The sequence below is a fragment of the Aquila chrysaetos genome, chromosome 3 (genome assembly GCF_900496995.4).
Source record: "Aquila chrysaetos chrysaetos chromosome 3, bAquChr1.4, whole genome shotgun sequence".
NCBI classification, from domain to species: domain Eukaryota; kingdom Metazoa; phylum Chordata; class Aves; order Accipitriformes; family Accipitridae; genus Aquila; species Aquila chrysaetos.
This window is the reverse complement of record NC_044006.1, coordinates 55,302,076-55,325,129: the sequence shown is the minus strand read 5'-3', so window position 1 is coordinate 55,325,129 and position 23,054 is coordinate 55,302,076. Positions and strand designations below refer to the sequence as shown.

General features: G+C 38.2%; 1 pseudogene; it reads right to left on the bottom strand.

Moving 5' to 3' along the window:
- The window catches only part of LOC115339271, a 45,280-nt pseudogene that overhangs the window by 6,038 nt on the left and 16,188 nt on the right, over positions 1-23,054 (bottom strand).

The window sequence follows — 23,054 nt, the reverse complement described above, 5'->3', positions numbered from 1 at the left end:
CTTACACTTTGATGTGGAACACTTACCATTTCTCCACTGAGTAGATCATAAAATCTCTCAAGCAGCTGAACAACAGTGCTCTTTCCACAGCCACTGCTACCAACAAGAGCCAGAGTTTGTCCCTTTTCTACTTTCAGATTCAAACCTTGGACCACTTCAGCCTCTGGTCAGGTTGGGTAGTTAAATGCCACATTGTTGAATGTTACGTTTCCACCAAATATTTTCTGATTGAAACAGTAGAGTTAGGTCAATTTTTTTAGGCTAACATAACAGATCATAAAGGACTATGAAGAACGTTCATAAAAGAGATCACTGGGAGTTTTTCCAAAGGATCAGACTTCTTTTTTTTCCCAGGAATTAGTATGTAGTGAGAAGCTATTGTGAAAATATGACTTCTCTCCTAAATATTCTACTCTGCAGGCATATTTTAATTAAAAATCTGTTCCCTAAACACAAATTCTGACAGCTTCTCTTACACCATCTGTTAAACAAATTACATTTTCAAAAGTAACAATAACTCTAGGTGGCTGGCTTCTGTCTGCTTTGCAAGGACCTCATTCAGATTCTTGGCATGTTCTTTGCTGTTTTTTTTTTTATTTTGTCCTTAAAGGTACTGAAAATAATCTACTATTTTTGATCTGTGCACAGAGTCAATCCTTCTACTTAAAGAACTTTTCTAATTAATTTACTATAAAATGTAATGTGATATATGTAATATGGATATATGCCTACACAAGAAGAAATATAGTTCATACCAATGAGTATATATAAAATGTAAATATAGACCTATGCAAATGAGCAATCCACATAACAGCTCAAATGTATGATACTTCATAAGACCTCACAGCTATTTTCCTTTATTATGTATGTATGCATATATATGCATATATAGACATATATATACATAATAAACACAGGTTTATAATATATATGTGATAGTTTTCTGGAACGTTCTGTCCTCTTTGTTATATGACAGGCCACATGCAACCATAAGTTCATATACATTGTCGGTCACTAAAGTATGTGACAATCTATTATGGACAACTTGCAAAGAAGTTATCCCTCAAAAATTTTTGGTTAAATATTAGAGGCCTAGTTATATGTTCAAGGTCCATGCTCAGGTACCTTCATGCAAGAAAGTATTGAAAAATTACCTCTGCTGCATTAATCCTATTGCCATTGGCTCTTAAATATATTTCACCAAGAGACAGGTGAGGTTTTGGCAGGAGAAGACACAAAGCAAAGCTTAACCCCATTTTGGTCAGATGAGTCAGATGCGGATGGGTTCACACAGTACTTGTTCTCAGTAGCTATGATGTGGGTGGGAGAAAAAAAAGAAAAACAGGCTTGAAATAAATTAGAAGAATATGCTATGCTGTGCATAACACTGTGCTTACTTACAGGCTTCTCTCTTTCCTTGCTGTAGCTATCTATGGAGGGTACTCTTTCAAAGAGCATGAGCAAGTGGGCAGCTGACATCTTGGCTTTGGCATAGTCTGGAGTGCAAGAAGTGCTTTGTCTTAATGCCTTTGCACTAAATACAATAGCTGAAAACACTCTGTAAAGATAAAAGGGAGAAAAATATATTGACATTGGTGTGGCAAAGGCAAGAAAAGCTTTTATGGGCAGATTAGGGGCTTCAGATAAATACACATTAATAAGGCTGAGGTAGGGTAAGAGCTGTCTACTGCAAAATCTGTGACTTTTTTGCTTACTGAGAAAATCCATAATTTGTTTGTAGGGAGGAGAGTAGCACTCTAAGCTTCCCTTCCTTGCCCACTCGTCTGGATTTATTAGAAATGGATGTGTTGATTTCTGTTCTTAATGCATGAGATGTGGTAGGATGTATAGTTCCTTGCAGCTCAGTTTCTTCATCTATAAAAATGAAGGTATTAGTTGTGGAGAAGTCTGAGGATTATGGAGAAGTTTGCCATTCCATATTTCCTTTGACGGGTCCAGTCTTCCAGGCACAACCAAATCCTTGACTTCAGGAGAAAAAGGCAGAAAGAAAACAGGAGATGAGAAAGAAGCATGAAATCTGGGATGAGCAAAGGGCATTAGGAGAGGAGATACACGAGGAGAAGGGATTCACTTGAATGCTTAGGGGAAGAGAGGGTAATCCTGGTATTTGAGAAGGGGTTGGTGGAATCAGGGTAAGAAGCTTCTTTAGCTTCTGCAACATATTTTGCCAGGCAAGTGTGGCAAGGCTGAAAGCAAGCATGGAATGTGCACAGGAGACAAGGTGGCTATTGACAAATACAGACAGGGATTTCAGCTGCAGGGAGAAAAGCAAAAGACTTGAGTAGGTGCTAGAGATAGGGACAGAGGAAAGAGAAGGTTGGGAAGGTGCCAGTCAACGGGAAAAACTCACCAGAAACACTCAAAGAAGCTTTTTCAGCTGTGGCTGGACATTTTCCAGATTGGGTGTTTGCCGAACATTTCTCCTGCTCTCCACTGCTCCTGCCCTCCATCCCAGGGCTCATAATTTCCTCACCTCAGTTTCACTCCTTGCTTGCTCCACTTACCTTTTAATCTTGCCTACCCACACTCCCTACAGCTAAGCCATATGATTCTGTTGTTAAAGAAACCTTGTTGACCATGAAAACAAGGCCTGTCTTCATGTTGTCTTCCTTTTACCTTAGGCAACCTGATTACAAGGGAAATCATATGTAGGTAGCTAAACACAGTCTAAAAGCATCACTTATTTTGGATTTGTGATAGGGTAAGAAAGAAAGGGGAATGTAAGGGTGAAGAATGGAAAACAGAAGTATATACCGATTTTTTTCACTTCTGTACTCCATAATTTCATGATACCTATAGAAAAATCAAATATATTCTCCATATGGACAAAAAAAGAACCTAACAAAGAGATACTTACAAAAGCACACCTTTAAACTGCATATGTCCATTTCTCACTGGAAAAGCACCAAACCCAAAACACCCAACGTAAGTAAAGTACATAATAGCTTGTGTAAAGGCAAAAGTAAATCCAAAGATATGCGCCTTCTTTACAGAATCTCTGTGACAGAAAAAAAATCATGATCATATTGTACATTTGCTTGTAACATTCAAGAATCTGAAGAGTATCCTATAATTCAAAGGAATCCACAAGTCCTTAGTATTTTAAAGTAAAATAATCTCTAGCACTTTGTAATATCCTAACCTAGTCATCATCATTCACATATGCTTCCGTTTCCTCTCTGTCTACAAAAACCAATGAGACTATTGGGATAGAAGAAGAAATTGCTCTAACTCTAAATAGTTAGAGCATGTACAATTTGTATTGTCTTCACCTCATACATTCATTAAAATTATTTTCAGAATTATAATACAGTTGAAATTCAAAGTTTCAACTAACTGACACATGAGGAAAATCATTGAGAACTTTAGAATTTCTACAAAGCAGAAATGACTTCACTAGAACAAATCTTTGTGCTTTATCTTACATTGAACTAAAGCAAGTGACAATTCATGAGGTTTCATATGTTCTGCAATAGTACTTCGATAAAATAGCAGAGTAAACAAGTACAGAAGCTGCTATGCAGGTCCACCCCTCTGGTTCCTTCCTTGGGAAAATCCCCCTGTTTTTTATAGGAATCTTACCTAAACATACAGGTAAAAACTGACTTTTTGTTTGTTAAACAGCAGATTCCCTCAGAAGAAAGGGCTCATGATTATAAGAATTAATAAAGGCTTCCATTTCTAGAATTACAGCAGCCAATAACAACATCATGGAGACTTTGAAAAAAAAAAAAAAGTCATTTAGAATGTTACCTTTAGAACATTAGCTAAAATGTCAAGAACATTAGCTTGAAGGGAAGGATAATCTATATTTTTCATGTCAAAGCTGAGTTTGGAATGAAAGATTTTATGATGCACTGACAGAGATAAATTGAGATTCAGTTTATTGTTGATAATTTATGCTAATTTTAAAAAGGAATATTTCAATAACTTTTGTTTAAGAAGCATTCCTTTACCTATGTGATACTTGCAAACTTCGTCCATACATAAGCCCAAATTTTCTTTCGTGAGTCCAAGTAACAACAGTTCAAATATTTTCTATGGTCTCTGAAGCCATCTGTATTGGAGAGCAGATATTCATCAGCAGAAAAACAAGATTATATGGAAATTTTTAAACATAATTGGATAGATAGAATAACTGCAATAGAAGTATGTCTACAATACTGTAGAAAGCATGGTTGCAACATTTGTAGATATGCTGCTGTTAAATATATCCAATTAGCGTGGATTATAGCAGTGAATTTGAGCCAGCGTATATTTTAGCACAGGCCAGCAATAGGATTTTATTTTCCAGTGGGCTTGTGTAATCTGTCACAGCGATGATGCCATGCAACTGTCATTGCTGCAGGAGCCCAGTCAGGATACACTGAACAAGCCTACATCACCTGCAAATGCATTTGGAACTGCAGGGTAAACATATGTCCACATTTTCAAAAGCAGCTGGTGATTTTGAGCTCACCCATAAAGAAATTCTTTTTCCCACAGTGCATTCTCAGCATTTTTGGAAAATCAGGAATCTTTCAAAACTCCTAAAGGAGAAACTCAAAACCAAACCACTAGCCATTCTGAAAAATGTAGAGACAGATTTTCCTGGCCCATATGGCAGCTTGGCATCTAATTCCTATTAATTTTATATCTTTGAAAATTTTCCTGGTTTTCCACAGAAGAAAAAACAGTAGAAGTTTTCCAAAATGATTAATGATGCTAGGTACCCAATCTTGATTGAAAACTAGTGGAAGCTCATGCCTTAATTTTCTTAATGGTCCCCAAATATTAAGGGGATTTACTTGTAGTTAATTAATATCATCAGCAAATTTTTTAATAACAACAGTTGACTTAGCCTTGGTCAAATCCAGCAAATCAAACCTCAAAATGTAAAGCATCTTGGAAAGTGATTTTGTAAGGTATATTCATGGAGCACTATACTCATTCCAGCTCATAATTTAGTTCCAACGCACTCATTTTATGGGAAAAGAAAATTAAAAATTATCCACTGTCTAGAAAGTCACCTAGGACCTGGGACTCAAGCTCAATTCTTTCTCACATATTGTCACCCATGTAAGATTTGTACACTGTGGAATCCCACTACCTTCACAAAAGCCCCTTGTATTGTCTGTACCACTCCAAAACATGTGCTCGTGGATTGTACCAGGAGCTAACTGACTCCATTAGATGTGTACGATGAATTCTGCTGCTCATAAGGAAGGCATAAATTACGTTTACTCTCTTTTAGCTATGTTGCTTCTGCACTACCTTTCAATGAGAGTAGTTTATCTCCCATGTGAAGATGGCATTTCTCCACAGGCAGTTTTCCGGGAAGAACCCCTCTTTCAAAGAGAAGAGTAGATTTTTACCTAGAGCTAAAAATAGATGCCTGGGACTTGTTTTCCTTCAGGTTTGCTTGATATGTTGAGAGTGAAACGTTTTGCTGAATTGCTATGGAAATACATATGTTTTAAATGTTGCCAGAAACTGGGGATCTGGAAAAAAATTGTTTTGATTAATATAGTCTGCCAAAACCAGATATTCAGGCATTGCCTAACAATCATGTAACTGTTCTTACAAATAGTCTCCAAGGAAGTTGGCATGAGATAATGATAATCAGCTCTAAACAACTTGACTATGAGATAACTAAAATATTTCAGTGCATAAAAATGCACTCAACAGGTTACTTGTTTGGCAAAACTTCATGAATAATTAGTAACAGTATTTTGAATTTTTTCTTCAACACATATATTCTTTTAAAAATAAATCTCTTTAAACGTCTTATTTTAATGTGTAACAAAACACCTCTAGGCTTGTGAATCATCAGCCTTTACTGTAAGTGTAGAAAACAGCTTGGAAGCAAACACGACTCAGCCTTCAACTCAGTAGGAAAAAGGAAAAGCCTAGCAGATCTAAACACAAGAGCTAACCTCCAAAACCTTAACTATATACATGCATTTGGCAGACCCTTCTTTCTACATCATTACTTCTACATAATAAGTAGAATAAATGTTTAGACAATCTACAGATAAGAAACACAACAAAGTAACATGAGGGATAAGATATTGAAATAATTAAATAACATGGAAAAACTAACGTAACGGCATGTAAATATTATCTGGCTCCCCTACAAAGACAAACGTCATGTTTTTTTTATGTCTCTTACTGATAAGAATAGTTTTACAGACAGGTAAAGTGAAAATTTTTTCTGCACAGCCAATTTAAATATGCTTTGAGGCTGAGAAGCTTTACAGTTGTCTCACTAACAACCTTTAACAAATTTGCTCTTCTAAGAAGAAAAATTGTTTTGGACTGTTTCTAACAGCCAACCTGTGAGCTTACAGAGGTTTCCAAGTTTCACTTCTGGTCCTTGCATTACCCTCTCTTGCCTCTCTTGGTCCCAAACACTGTCATCAGCCAAGGCTAAGTTGCCAGTGCAATCATTGTATAATCTGGAAGGAGACATAGAAAATAGATAACAATTTTAGCCAGATCATACAATGATTGCACTGGATACTTATTTCAGAAAAGTTTTGTGAGACTTTTTTAAATTCAAGTTGCATGGTAAGTCTCAGCTGAAAACTGTTGTAGAAATCACAATAAATAAAAGATGAGTTAATTCCCTTGCATTCTCCTGACTATTTTTTAAATTTTTACTGGGAAAAAATATTATGAGAGAATACTCATTTACATGTGTCAGGAGACAACATTCTGTGGATGCCTTGTGATTTGACCTTACAATGAATCATTGCTATGTAGATTTATACCAAAATGCCTGGCAGGCAAAGCCAAGAGGAATCTCCTTCTTTTTATTTCAGTGTGAAAAGGGCTAGGAGTAAACACCCAAGAATATTTTCTAATCAGCCTGGAGTCACAGAAGCACCTCTGAGAAACTTTCCTAATATAGACCATGGAAAGAAAGAATAAGATTTGCTGTGCCCAGACTCCTCCGCACAACTGACCACGGTGTAAGGGGAGGGAGGGAAAGAGCAGAAGAGGAGATCACACGCGTGCTGTGCTCCTTGGGGTGTGTGCTCACAAAGCATGTCCTGAGACAGCACATCTTGGGAAGTGAGAAAACAGTTCTCCTCAAAGTTATGAAATGAAGTAACACCCTCCCTCTTTGCTGCCACACTCACATTTTTCTTTGAAGCAGATTCTCAGGCTCCTGCTTCCCTTCCCAGCTGAGAGGGGAAGGAATGAAAATCAGAGCAAGGGATTGCAGGGCACAGTCAGCTACACTGTCACCATGATGTTTTCATGCATCCTTGTTACTGATGGTTTCTATACTTCGCCTTTTTATACTAAGTCCACAGACAACTGCAAGGTGAGAGAAAGAGAAGATGTGTGACAGGTAGAAGAGAGGGGCTCTGAAAAGAAACAAGCTGGAAAGACATGAAGAGAGGGAAAAAAAGCAGAGTGCTGGGAAAGAATAGGGAACATGAATGCAAACTCGGGACAGGCTTGAGGGACCCATGACTTTTAAAATGCTTGGTACAGCCTGAATGCTACAAAATACTTTGGCACATAAATTAATAACTCACATTTTCAATTTTCAGCTTCATATTTGCTATCGCCATTTTGTCAGAACAATACAACAATGCAGATTTTTACTTCTTTGAGGAGTATATTCTTGATCCATCACCAATGTCCCTATTAAGCAACACTGTGCAGTACAACATAAAAACAAATTAAAATGTCACCGAACCCACCTTTCCTGTGATTTCCAGTGCCTTCTTATCTTTTTTTGCATGTCCAGCAAGCATCTTCATTTGAATCATTCCTGTTACAGCAATAATTGGCACAATGGCTAAAAGCAGAAGAGTAAGCTGCCAGCCATGGATCAGTGACAAAACAATCCCAGTCCCAAGATTAGCTACATTTTTGGCAATTAGTGCCAGTCTGGAACCTGTAGCCTGGAAAAGAATGAAACCATTGTAGCTTACACTTTTTTATTTGAAAACTAGACAGGAAATATTTGTTACCTAGACAATTGAGGTTTAATCACCAGAGGATATGTGAAAGTGCTTAATTTGGCCTAAATATTTTGCAGAACGGGATGCTTTATCTTTTGAAAAACGATTCTATTGTACAGATCATTCCCTCAAGTCTTCTGTAACTTATCTAGTCTTCCTCCTCTGTTTCCATTTATTCGCTCAGACTTAGAGTCCTTGTTTTCATGTTTTGCCAAAGCAAATACAATGACATTTCATAAATCTCATATTTTTAGATGTAGAACCATGTCTTCAAACTTGCTAGGTCTCCTGAAACATGACATTTCCTAACTTGGAGTCCAAGATGACCATTTTTTCTCTCTGAACAGTTTTAACTTTAAGCATGTGAACAAACATATTGCTGTAATGAGAGCAATCCTCATTTTGAGGCATACACTTAAGCATTTTAATATTTGTAACATTTAGCAGGGAAATATAATGCTGCCTAGATATCTAAGCAGGTTGGACAAATAACTTTAAATAAACGGACTACTTGGATGACTCATTTATACTAGAGATAACAGGACTGAACATTAATATGAACTAAAAGAAAAGATATATATCTATAAAAAAATACATATCTTGCCTACTATTATGATATTAAATTTTTGTGTGACACCAAAATAAATATTATTTAATAAATAATTATTTAATAAATAATATTATATTATTTAATAAATAATAACAGCTTCCAGATGACTGTGAGTACAGGATTTCTACCTATAGAATCCAATCTGTAACTTACTCCATGCTAAACCAGATATGAAAAATGCCAGTGCTTGCTATTTACTACTTTCACTTGTGAGACATCATTAACAAGTCTTGTAATTAGTGCTCCAGTGCTATTTTGGGGATCATCAAACCAGCTGATCTCCTACAACATGAAGTAGAGTATTATCATCTTAAAAACTTTAGTCTGCACATCACCTAATTAAGCTGCATAAGAGAACTTAATCACTTCGGATTACAATGGAATGACACACATATGACAACACAATATGGTGTTCTTTACATGTAACCATAAATACAATAGACCTAAAAGTTTAATAAAGATACAGGAACACAAACCTCAAACCTAAGTTATGTTAACAATCTGTATATCCTTTTTGCAATAGCACAAACACTACCACATTATTTCATATTAAATGTAGCTTTACAAGAAATTTTTGCCTGTGAATTTATCATGGTTTTGATGATCAGATGCTCACTAAATAGCAATACAAAGGAATCTGCCATTTAGGGACAATTACTTGGATGTATAACATGCATCTGCAAAGACTACTAACTAAACAATATACTTTCTCCTGATATAAAGCTAAAAATACTTCTTAATTCTCTGTCAGTTACAAGTACGGTGAAATCTGTATGCCTGCTGTGAAGCGTTACGGAAGTCTGAGTGTTGCTGCAAAATTGCTGTGGTGTCTGCGAAGACATATGTAAAATGATATGCAGTACTGGGAGGTTACTCAACACTACTTCTTCCTCATCTGGAAGACACTATTTTCAGGGGAAAAAATCTTGTTGATCTTTTGTATCTCATTAGCAATTCAGATTAATTGGTCAGAGGGATCAGTGACTCTAGAGCACTTATTTGAAAATTAAAATGTCTGAATTAAATGCAAAACATTTGTCTTATTTAAACCTAGGAAGCAAAAATAAAGCATTCACTCTATCTTTCCTCCAGATTTGCCAAATATCAAAACCAAAAGTTTATTATCATGAAACAATCTAAGTATTTGTATTACGTTATGCATACATAGTTCGTAGCAACGATATGGAGTTTTTGTGTAATAACTGTTCATAAGGTTGCTGTAAGAGCTTTTATATTTCCTACCATTAGTGTATAAATGCATAACATTTAGACATCAAAAAACATGCTGCATTTTGAATTCTTGGGGTTTTATTGAGGGTGAGGGATTATTTTTAAGTGCAGTAAAGTACTGTATTCTTAAATACAGTAAGAAAAAAAGATGTAAACCAGTTTCAGTCTGGCTGTAGGCTCACCTAGCCAGACGGTAGCTTTGGTGTTATATGATATGGAGAATGCACCACATGTGTTGCTGCTAATACACAAAACCCTCTCAGGTCCCACTGCTGTAGTCCTTGATACTTGAACATGATGCCAGGTGGACACTATTTTCACACCAGGGTGAGAAAAGTGAATATAATGACATATACTTGACAGACCATGAAAACCTCTCTGTTACCCTTAGGGTCTTTCAAGCCCCTCCTCCAGGGATCTGTTGGGATTCAGCATGGTCTTAGAGACCTCACTTTACTCCTGGGCTAGTCAAAAAAAGTCTCATGGGACTTAATTTCCAAGGAGGTGACCTATAATCCCTTCCCATACAAACCAGAAAGAAGGGGGCATCTGGGCCTCCACTGAAAGGGGTTAACAAAAGGGAAGATGATGCGGCTCAGGTTGGCTCTGGGAACTTCTCAAGGAGGGAACAACCCTCTGTGGAGTCCAGGAAAACTTCACTCAGCTGTATGGACTGAAGAAGTGGTGGAGTTGTGCCTGTTTAGAAACCTCCTTTTTGGTCCCGGACTTGCTGATACATCAGAACAGCGTGGTTGGGATAAACCACTGTCTGTAGTGAGTGAAAGGCAAGGGAGTGATGTGTCTAGTCTCACGTTGCTCTGCTTTCTACTACCTCAGGGATCACATGCACGCCTACAGCTGTGTCAGCTGGGAGTAAAATTTAATAGAAATTCAGGGAAGGAATGAATTTATGCAGTGGATTGATAATAAGATACTGAATACCAACGTTTCCTTGAAATACTTGATCAATTAAAAAAAAATACTCGGTAGGAAATCAACTGGTAAGGGTAGGAGTGGCAGTAAAAGAGGGGTAAAAATACCTGAGTTAGCTCTAGCTGTGCTGAAATACGAACTGGAAATGCTGGCAAGCCTTCAGGGCAGGTACCAGTGCAGACTGTACCTCCCAGGCAGGGCTTACCAGTTTGCACTGGTACATTACCCACACTGCAGCAGGGTAGGGATGCTGAGCACCAGCACCAGGAAGCAGCTCATGCCAACCATCAAACGATGGTAACAAGGCTGGTTACGCAGGCAGTTAGGATCCTTGCCATCCTCCTCACTGCTTAGCAACTAGAGGCTGCTGTGCTTGGATTTCAGGCTGATTATTTTAAGAAGTTTGCACTCCACTGCTGAATGTACTTCTACTGACAGCAGAGCCCTGTTTCTACCCTTGACCCCTACTGTGGCTCTCTCTGACTCTGTCCTTGCTACACAGGAGCAGCCACCAGTTTAGTGAGTGCAGCTAGTCAGATATCCTGGTCCTATAACCTTCACTAGTAATTATTTGTGGATCCTAGCCTATACATGGAGTTAACTGACCATGAACGCTGATCTGAATTTCAGATTTAGTCTCAGAATACAGCCTAAATTCTCTGGCCCTCAGTCCAAAGGTGCTTTGATTTTATTAAATATCCTAAATAAACACTACCATTACCTTTGAGCTTTCTTACACTTGACCTATGGTTATATCAATAAAAAGGTTTTAAAACCATTTAAAATATCTACCTGGACCTGTTATGAAGATTTAGTCCAGTCAGTTTCTAAACTGAGCTAAAGAAATCAGTGTGGTATCTTTATGGATATGATAGCAGCATGGCTACTTAACTGAACATAAAGACAATTTATGGCATGTAAACAAACAAGCATTTCTAAAGATCCAGAAAGCTAAATATATAATGCTTTTACCTGTCTCAGAATTGCTCTAAACGCTATGGATCAAAGCCTCATTGTAAGGATTTCTCCAGCTTTGCCGAATGTGACACCCAGTTTGAGAAAAAAAAACCCAAACCAGCTTTTTTATTACCTAATCACAGTTTTTGTCTTTTTCAGATAAATAGTTAAGTGACTATCTGCATATAATATTAAAAAGAATATTACTAACTAAAAAATATTCTAGCTGTAACTGAGGTAATCAAAGTTTTTAAAAGCTAAATTTAGCACCTATAAGGGTAGAGCAAAGAATGAGACATTGTTTTTTTGAGAAACAAGTGTATACCATGTAATAGTCTTCAGGCCCCACCAAACTGTTTTAATTGCAGGAATATTTTTATCACACCTGATCTCAAACAGAAACTGCTCACTTCAAAGTAACAGGCTTGGTGCTATCACACGTAAGACCCTATACTCATTTTAGTCACTGTACAAATACGAGGGATTTCCCTCTCTCTCTCAAAGTGCTTCCAATCAAAAAACTGTAGTGCTACTCGTTATTTTCTAGAGGAAGCATCTGAACCTGCACAGACACTCACTGACTACAACACAACTCAGTGTGCACAAAGATGTACTGGTGAATCTGTCCCTCTTGGGCCAGGGCCATGCAGGATCAGACTACGCAGGAATGAGATGAGGGAGACAGGGAGACACATTTGGGTGGAGAAATATCCATAAGAGCTATACCACCAACTTCTTTTCTTTTCCAAGGGCATCACAGAAGTAGGAATTTTGAGGTTGGTTCTGCCTGAAGAGAGGCAAGGGCTGGACATCATTTCAGAAAAGGCACCCTGTTGCCTCAGGGGCATGAGGCAAAAGGTTGCAAGGTGTTGTTCAGAAGTCTACAGATGATTGGGCAAGGCCAACACAAGTAGCTGAGCAATAACTAAAGGGATTTGTGCATGTAAATGAGATGCGCATCAAGTCACATAACAAGTGAACTGATTTATATATGAACTTGGCAGTTTTCCCACAACATACGTAATACCACGCATTGGCAAATACACATGACCACGTGAACAATTATGTGTGCGTAGAAATTTAGACTCTGTTTCACAAAATACGGTCAAAACTTTTTGACCCTGTACAAACAGAAGGATGCATCCCATAGACTGAAGAGGTGATCTGAAATATTAATTAACTTTCATGGTATGGAGCTGTGAGTAATCTTAAGTTAAGCATATGATGTGGTCTTTCTCAGTTACTTTTGGTAAGTTTTCTTAGAAATCCAAGGGGTTGAGTTCATGTACATGCAGAGCAGTTTCAGTGCAACCAGATCAGATGCTGACAGGAGTGTTGCACAGAGCTCAGAGCAGCTGTTGAGGCAACCATTTACTCAAGACAGAAGATTCAAAACCTGATCTAAACCTGTGCTGCCAAAGTTACTATCAGTACTGTCAGAGTTGTTGGTATTGGGTTTCCTAGACAGGCTGTGGTGTAGTGTGGGCCTTACATGCAAACTTTACTTTGCTGAGGAAAAAGAGGTCAGCTTATAGCACAGAGAACATTTGAAACCTCTTACTATATTTTGAACCTATCTGATAGTGAAAGTTCATCATCGTTTTTCTTGTGTACTGCTTAACACCAAGGTGCTGAGAACTTAGCACAGTTGAGATAGAGTGCCTCAAATACCATGAACTACTGCAGTAACAAAAACTTACCTGAAGAAAAAAAGTGACAAAAGAAATTAGTCCAAAACCTAAGAACATCAGTAGATATATACTATTTGTCTCCCTGACGGCAGCCTCTCCTTTTTCTACAAACATCTATAAGAGAAAATTTTGAAAATTAATTTACTTAAGTTACAGTGCAATAATTTCCCATTATTGTTACATACACGCTATATGCATTACATACACTTAAAGCGATAAGTCCATTTCTTGTTGAACTAAGATTTTTTTTTCCTTTCAAGTTACAGATCTGAAGCAATTTTACATGTCTTGTGAATGAAGGCTTCATTGGTATTTTGGCAAGATAAAATCAGTAACACATGTCAGTGAACAACCTACATCAGTAAATTATTATTGCAATTTACACCTGTAAAATGCTGAGTCATGTCTTAAGACTTTAGAATAGCATTTCTGGAGGCACTGGCTGAGGATTATTGCATGTTAAACAATGACTAGTTAGTGAGAGAGAAATAGGGAAATTGTTCTTAATATGCTGTGTTATATTTTACAGACCCATTATTTTTTTAGGCTAAGGCTCAGCGATAAACAGATTTCTATTGTTTGTTTTCTGTATGTTAACAACACTCCCCCACCCGATATACGTTGTATAGAGACTTTGCTTTGTTGTGGAAATAATTTTCCATTTGAAGCTTCCATGCACTTATTTATCTCAACTGTGGATAAATGAATATTAAAGATGTAGCATCCACAAACCATCATCATACTTTTATAAATGGTAAAAAAAAATCATAGTTCATGAAGCAAGAAGATCATATAGTTTTGGTTTCACCAAGTTTGTAGAGCAATAAAGATAATGCTTTTAATTTTGGATGACACAAATATGTTTTATAAGGTTTGAGGTCTTCAAGGTCTCTAAGTCTTTTAAATAGATCTTTCAGGATGTTGTATATTCTTTGTTGTTGCATTGTGTTTGCATATTTTGGATGCTGTGTTTTTAAATTTTTAAATGAAATTTAATTTGCCTTAGTAAAAATTTATCTATTGTTCGCTCAGAGTGACTCCAGTTTACCTTGTTTTATACCTTGGTCCATAGCAATAAAATTTACAATGCAATTATATAAATTTTCTAATATAGATTTGTTATAAATCCTTTCACACCTGAAAATATTTGTAAAAGTTTTTAGAGTAAATTAATGTTTTATAAAGGAAGGAACTTAATTCTGTTTTTTCCAAATATATATCTTCTGCCCTCTGTCAGATTATTTTCCATGTTGGAATCATTTGGGGACAGCTGTTGAAAGACTGCAACTGCATAGCGTGCTCCCCTTCCCTCAGGGATGTTTCTTGTTACATTTTACATTAAAAGCTGAAGTATAACAGCAATATAATGCTCTTTTCCCAAACAGTTCTTTGGAAGGTAACATCTCATGTATGAGTACAAAAAAATTAAGATAGGCTATTTCAGTATCTTTCATGTTATATACTACAGCAAGCTGTAGTATAACATATAACAGTATAGCTGTAAAAAAATACTCCAGTAAATGCAGATGTTGTTGTGCTTTCATTTTTTCCTTTTTCTTGTTTTATGGTGAAACTGTGAAAAATATGAGAAAACAAGACTGAGAGTCTCATCCCAAAACAGTCAAAACATGAATCTGAGATTCACTTCCAGGGCTGTATTTGTTTCTAAACTGATTCAGATTCCTGTAGCAGACAGGTAAGGTAATCTTTGTCTTCTGCAACTCATGCAAGTAACATGGCCATATATTGTTTCTCGGTATGGCATGAATGCCATATGGGTACATAAGCGCCCATAAACACATATGCTTGTACTCTCACACTCAGTTTGTCTCTCTCCTGCACTGTCAAAACCGTAATAATACCCTGCACTGTATCAATACTAATACCTTTCCAACAAAACAATGTGTTCTGACAGAAAATGTTAGTACAAAATATTGCTAGCTTGAGAATGTAACTTCATTTTCTAACACCATAAATTCAGGTTTACAGAAATTGTCTCTATAATGAAAAGTCTATTCAGAAGCGTTACCTCACATCCCTTTCAACTTGTTGCATTTGCACTGCTTTGTGTCACATCATATCTTCTGCAAGGCTCTGGCTGAGTGCATGTGGGCCTGCACTGCTCATGCTGACATACTGCCTTCTCTAAAGGGGCAAGGGTGAAGCAGATTTGGAGACGTCACAGGAGAACGCCTCCTCACGCAGCGTGGGTGAGCTGATCTGCTTGAGGATGTGCAATTTGCCTCGCTGCTCTGTGAGACATTGAGCTGACATTTTGCATTCTCCATAGCAAGGACCTTTGCCCATTCCTCACCTTTGCAGTACAAATTGAAAAAAAATGTATCATTTTATTGGTTTATCATAAAGGTAGTCAGGAAATAATGACAAAAGGTAAAGCATACAATGAAGATTTTTACTTCTTTGTTTTATACTCACCCCTATAATGCCTGAAATGATGACTGAAAATATGAGTTGCAAGGCCTCACTGATAATGGTGTGTAAAGTTCCAATAACAAAGTATGGCCATTCAGTTTTATTCAACTCCATAATTTTAAAAAATGAAACTGGAGGTATGCTTTTATCCTAAAATAAAAGGATTCCATCTGCATAAATATTAAACATTAATGGAGGGAAATGAGGGACATGTATATTCTTTGTAATATGCTCCTTATCCAATATTTCATGTTGGGAAAATCCAAACTAACTGATCTTTAAAAACTGTATTAATTAACTGCAGAAATTCTTACTGTTACTCAGTACCCAATAATAATAACATAAAAGAAGGAAAAGACCAATGAATGCTCTATAAGCTCTCATTTCTTCCAACAATAACAATCTGAGCCTTTACCTGAAAGGATTAGTCACAAATCCCACTTACCCTTCATGAGACTGTCCAGAAACAGAAATTGTGAATTTAAACCACTTTTCACATTTGATGGTATTGAATGTTAAAAGAATTACTCCTTACTCGTGGCTGAATATGACCTTCTGAAGTTTTAGGTCATTAGCCAGCTCAATAATTACATCTTAATTTTCAGTAATTTATTTGCTAACACAGACATTTTAGACAATAGAGAGCAAAACATTTGGATAAAAATAGTAATTATTTCCTATTCAGGGTGTGTTATTTGAGTGGTATGACTAACTACCTGGTTTTGTTTTTGTTCTATAATTAAATGAATTATCTTGCTACTTAGGCTATTCCCATACTCAAGTAATTTTTTTTCATAATATTCCTCAAATAAACTATTTCAAGTTTCACAACAAAAAATTAATTTTAGCTTCAGGGGAAAAGACTGTTTCCATAGAACTCTTGTGTGATTTTGTCAATTTATGAGTGTTTAACCAGACACATAGGTTGCCTTTGCATATTTTGTTAAAAAGTTACTCTCTCGAGTGGGATCACGTTTCTTTCTTATCCCATTAGTTATGGAAAACACATGCAGGTAAGAAAAGAGAGACACTCACAAGCTGAACAGCTTTTACGTCAGGTTCATCATTCTGTATTCTGAACCTTTTTATGCTTTTCTGAGCGGATTGTCTTTTCTGTCCAGCCAGTATTGATCCCTTCTGTGCCTCCTCTGAGATAGCTGGTGCATTACCTTCTTCCTGTAACTGATCCTCAGTTCCTGATGCCTGAAATGAAACAGTATCATGCTAAAAATTGTTTATGGCCATATTATCCTGTATTTTCAACTGATGATCAATTCTAAATAACAACAACTTCTGTGAAGTAAATGGAAGATTGATAAGAACTGAACAATGTTACAAAGCCCAAGCAAGTATTGAAGTTTCATAAATTCCTCTCTATACTCAGTGAAAAACTTGCCAATGCACTAACACTTACAAAGGGGGCCAGGGGTGGGGGAGTGGAATTTTGGCCACAGAGAATTTTTTTTTCTCATTTTTTGTCAAGTTAAACTCTTCTGAAAACATACAGGAGAGTTAACTAAGTTAATTGAACAAACCCACTGGAAAACTTCTTTAAAATGCAAAAATTATATGAAAGAGCCTTAAAGTAAAAGAGAATCAGAAAGTCAAGAAGAGGGACTTTCAACATGAGGAGGGAACCATGAAGAACAGGAGCAAGACTTCCAGCTGTTTCAAAGTTAAGGCCTGAGGGAAACTGTTAGAGAAGTTCAGGAGACGGCTTGAGAGATAATAAAAATATTCAAGATAGATGTCCTGGTTTTGGCTGGGATAGAGTTAATTTTCTTTCTAGTAGCTGATATAGAGTTATGTTTTGGGTTCAGTATGAGAATAATGTTGATAACACACTGACGTTTTCAGTTGTTGCTAAGTAGTGTTTAGACTAAGTCAAGGATTTTTCAGCTTCTCATGCCCAGCCAGCAAGAAGGCTGGAGGGGCACAAGAAGTTGGGAGGGGACACAGCCAGGGCAGCTGACCCAAACTGGCCAAATGGGTATTCCATGCCATGTGACGTCATGTCCAGTATATAAACTGAGGGGAATGGGGCTGGGGGGAATCACTGCTCAGGAACTAACTGGGCATGGGTTGGTCAGTGGTGAGCAATTGCACTGTGCATCACTTTTGTATATTCCAATTCTTTTATTATTGTTATTGTCATTTTATAATTGTTCTTATTATCATCTTTAGTTTCTTCTTTTCAGTTCTATTAAACTGTTCTTATCTCAACCCATGAATTTTACCTTTCCTTCTGATTCTCTCCCCCACCCCACTGGGTGTGGGGGAAGTGAGTGAGCAGCTGCGTGGTGCTTAGTTGCTGGCTGGGGTTAAACCATGACAATAGACCATGTCTACATGACAAAACTTCAGGAGCCTGAGTCACTAAGACGCTGGTGATTTGCAAAAGTACTTGCGTAAAAGAGTTTGAGTTTTCACAATGAGGGTGGGAGGCACTGGAGGAGGTGACTTGAGGAGGGTGTGGAGTCTCCATCCTTGGAGGTACCCCAAACTCAACAGGACATGGCCCTGAGCATCCCGGTCTGACCTCAGAGTCTGCCGTGCATTCAGCGGGGATTGGACTAGATAAGCCACCAAGGTCCCCTCCAACCTGAGCTTTTTTATAATTTTATGACTTGGAAAAGTAGTCTGAGAATCGATCAGCTCTAGAACTTTATTTCTACCACAAGCTTAATTTTTACTGTCTCACATACTTTATTTTTAATGTCATACTTTTAAAGAAACTTTTTTTGCTTAGAATTCCTGTAATTCACAACTTTGAATTAAACTTGCACATTTGATTAATATGAAGTTTAGCACTCTTCAGGGAAGTCTTTTTCCCCCTAGAGTTTTTCTGCTGAGAAAACACCGCAAAGCTGGGGGTACATTTGGGAGCAATTAAATTTGCTTAACTCAATAGCACACAATATGATAAAAGCTAGGAAAAAAAGTTTGCAAAAAAGCTACCTGAATGTTAACAAGCTTGTAGTAAATTCCTTTCTGTTCTATTAATTCATTATGAGTTCCTTGTTCTGTGATGACACCATTTTCAAATGCAGCTAGAAGATCCGCATTTTGAACTGTTGACAAATGATGAATGATAACAAGCGTAGTGCTTCCTTTCCTGACCTGGAAAGAGCATAACGATGGCCCCACATTAGCATTGTCAGGTATATATGATATTTACCCTCTTCATATTAGAGTTGAACACAATATTTTAACTGAAAAATTTTCCTTGAAATGGTGCTCTAGTAAAGATCAAAATTGTCAACTGAGAAATGTTGAATTTCACAACATTTTTCAGTTCCTCAAAAGTAAACTAAAGAAAAAATGTAACTTAAATCAAATACTACAAAACATATTTCATTTGAAAATATGAATTAAGGTACTCTGGTTTTTTTCATGTCGGACTATTACTTTCTAAACACAAATATCTAAATTTTTTTTTTAAACTGCCCCTTCAATATCCTCCCAGGTTATATATCCAATTTTCACTGAAAAAAGACTATCTACCATTAAGCAAGTCAATGACAATTCTATTTTAGGGCATTTCACAAATATTAAAAATTAATCACTTAGCACTTTTACTCACTCTAAATTACTTGGGTGACTTAGCTGGAAATATTTATCTAAAATTGTACTTAAAAATCATATTTCTATCACTCGTGTTGTTTTTCCATCTTTTTCATTACTCACAAATAATAAAATAAATCCTGTAAGTATGTAGTTTGACACAACAAAGATATTTTTTACAGGCACATTGTGACAGTGTGTGCTGGCATAAATTGGTGTTAAAGTCTAATGACTCAACAAGTGAATCCAAACATATAATTCAGTTTAAAAATCTTCACTTAACACTTGAACTGTTAGAATAATGGTTTACTAATTGTTTTACAATTAGGAAATAGAAGAGAAAAGTATAATGTGTGGAATATTCTCAATTAATTTTCCGCTAAACCTGATATCTTAATATTTTCACATGATTTTAAGAACTGGAAATGACAGCTATTCAAACCATTCTATAAGAAATAGTAGGCATTTTCTTGGTAGTCTGAAAGCTTCACTATGTCTGAGATGATCTTAAAAAGTGAAAATCACATCAAGATGTAGAAGAAAATCAAGTTAATGTCCTCAATTATAAAAAGCAGAAGACCCCTTCCACATAAACAGTAAACAGAGATTCAGCAGAGGTTTCATAGAATCATCGAATCGTTTAGGTTGGAAAAGACCTTTATGATCATCAAGTTGCACCATCAACGCAACACCACCATGCCCACTAAACCATGTCCTGAAGTGCCACATCTACGTGGTTTTTGAATACCTCCAGGGATTGTGACTCCACCACTTCCCTGGGCAGCCTGTTCCAATACCTGACAACAGTTTCAGTAAAGAAATTTTTCCTAATATCCAATCTAAACCTCCCCTGCCACAACTTGAGGCCATTTCTTCTTGTCCTATCACTTGTTACTTGGGAGAAGAGACCGACCTCCACCTCGCTACAACCTCCTTTCAGGTAGTTGTGGAGAGTGACAAGGTCTCCCGTCAGCCTCCTTTTCTCTAGGCTAAACAACCCCAGTTCCTTCAGCTGCTTCTCGAAAGACTTGTGCTCTGGACTCTTCACCAGCTTGGTTGCCCTTCTCTAGACACGCTCCAGCACCTCAATGACTTTCCTGTAGTGAGAGGCCCAAAACTCAACGCAGTACTCGAGGTGCGGCCTCACCAGTGCCGAGTACAGGGGAACGCTCACCTCCCTGCTCCTGCTGGCCACACTATTTCTGATACAGGCCAGGATGCCGTTGGCCTTCTTGGCCACCTGGGCACACTGCTGGCTCATATTCAGCCGGCTGTCGACCAACACCCCCAGGTCCTTTTCCACCGGGCAGCTTTCCAGCCACTCTTCCCCAAGCCTGTAGTGCTGCATGGGGTTGCTGTGACCAAAGTGCAGGACCCGGCACTTCACCAGGTTTGTTGAAGCCTGCAGGGAAAAGTGGTCTACTCTAGAGCAGATGTGAACCTTCTATAGAGGTAAATGCTCAGCGTGGTGAGGAAGGGAAAAAGTGGGCAAGAGGAGGACAAATGAATGCTTGGCACACAACAGCTTAGCTTCGTCTTGCTTAACATCAGCTATCTCAGGGCTAGTCTAGTCTGAGCAAGTCTTTCTGGCATGCTTTGCCAGAAACATCAACACCGAGATTCATCTCACCATACGACATATTTTAAAGATAGGTGGGGGAAGTGAGAGGCTAAGTAACTTGTTTAAACTAGCTGTATAAGTTTTATATTGCAGCAGTTAGTTGAGATCCCACCCAATACGTCTCAAACAGTGGTTCTCTGCCCTTCTGTCTCTGGGATTCACTTTATAGGGCATGAGCTGGGAGAAAGATCCCTGAGTGTGCCAGCTAGTGTAGTTTCACAGAGTAGTGTGAATTATCAGTAATTAAGACTAGTGGACAGAGAGTCTAACTCTTGCTGAAATTAGTGGCAATTAGGCATCCAAGTAAACATTAGGGACTAAAATCTCTTTGAAGATGAGAACATGGATTCTCTTGTCTGATTCTTCCAGACACAACGCTGTACAGTGGGTAATGTAAGGTACTTCTCCTGAGGCAGAATAGCATATGGAGGCAAACTGCTTTCCAAAGATATTGCCCATAGATAAACTATGATCATTGCTGAAAGTGTTTAGGGTGGGAATTTGTGTTTGCCCAGAGCATAAGCATAGATGCATAGTAAGACAGAGAAACAGAGGGAGGGAAAATACCAACGAATATGACTGATTTAGTCTGAGGAATAGGTGGAACTATTTTGTAAACAGTTCATACACTTGCTTTGAGAAGACAACAAGAAATACAGGATTGGCTATTGTTTTCAGTTGTCTAGGTGGCTTAGAAGTTATGTCTAGATGGCAGTCAACATGTAGCAGCTGCTCTCAAAGACATCCCTGAGTTGGCTTTGAATTTCTTTGCTGGTGTTAATAAGAACATAGCCCATATGGATCCACAAACCTTCTTGAGAATATTTAGCCCTTAGCCTGTGTTGAGCTCTCCATTGCTCCAAAGACTAAAGCTTGTCTGGGAAAGTTTGTTGCAATTCAGTCCTACCCATAACATCATTAACCAAATTCCACAGGCACTTACAAAACACTTCACCACTGGGCAGTCTGCCTGACCTGATAGAGCTAGTGCTGGCAAATTTCAAAACAGGTTTTTTATGTATTTATTTTTTAAAGCATCTTACTATTCATCCCCATTTAGAGTTCCCAATCTTTGTATGTGACCCTGGCTGGATGCCAGGTGCCCACCAAAGCTGCTCTGTCACTCCCCCTCCTCAACTGGACAGGGGAGAGAAAATATAATGAAAGGCTCATGAGTCAAGTTAAGGACAGGGAGAGATCACTCACCAGTTACCATCATGGGCAAAAAAGACTTGACCCAGGGAAAATTAACTTAATTTATTACCAATCAAACCAGTGTAGGGTAATAAGAAATAAAATCAAATCTTAAAACACCTTCCCTCCACCCCTCACTTCTTCCTGGGCACAGCTTCACTCCTGAATTCTCTACCTCCTCCCCTCGAGCAGCACAGGGGGACGGGGAATAGGGGTTGCGGTCAGTTCATCACATGTTGTCTCTGCTGCTCCTTCCTCCTCAGGGGTAGGACTCCTCACTCTTCCCCAACTCCAGCGTGGGGTTCCTCCCACAGGAGACAGTCCTCCATGAACTTCTCCAATGTGGGCTGCAGTCCTTCAGGAGCACACTGCTCCTGTGTGAGTTCCTGTGGGGTCACAAGTCCTGCCAGAAAACCTGCTCCAGTGTGGGTTCCTCCCTCCACGGGGCCACAGGTCCTGCCAGGAGCCTGCTCCAGCATGGGCTTCCCATGGGGTCACAGCCTCCTTCAGGCATCCACCTGCTCTGGCGTGGGGTCCTCCATGGGCTGCAGGTGGATATCTGCTCCACCATGGACCTCCCTGGGCTGCAGGGGGACAGCCTGCCTCACCGTGGTCTTCACCACGGGCTGCAGGGGAATCTGTGCTCCGGCACCTGGAGCACCTCCTCCCTCTCCTTCACTGACCTTTGGGTCTGCAGGGCTGTTTCTCCTACATGTTCTCACTCCTCTCTCAAGCTGCAGTTTCTGTGCTGCAGCAACTTTTTTTCCCTTCTTAAATATGTTATCCCAGAGGAGGCACTACCACTGTCACTGACGGGCTCAGCCTTGGCCAGCGGCGGG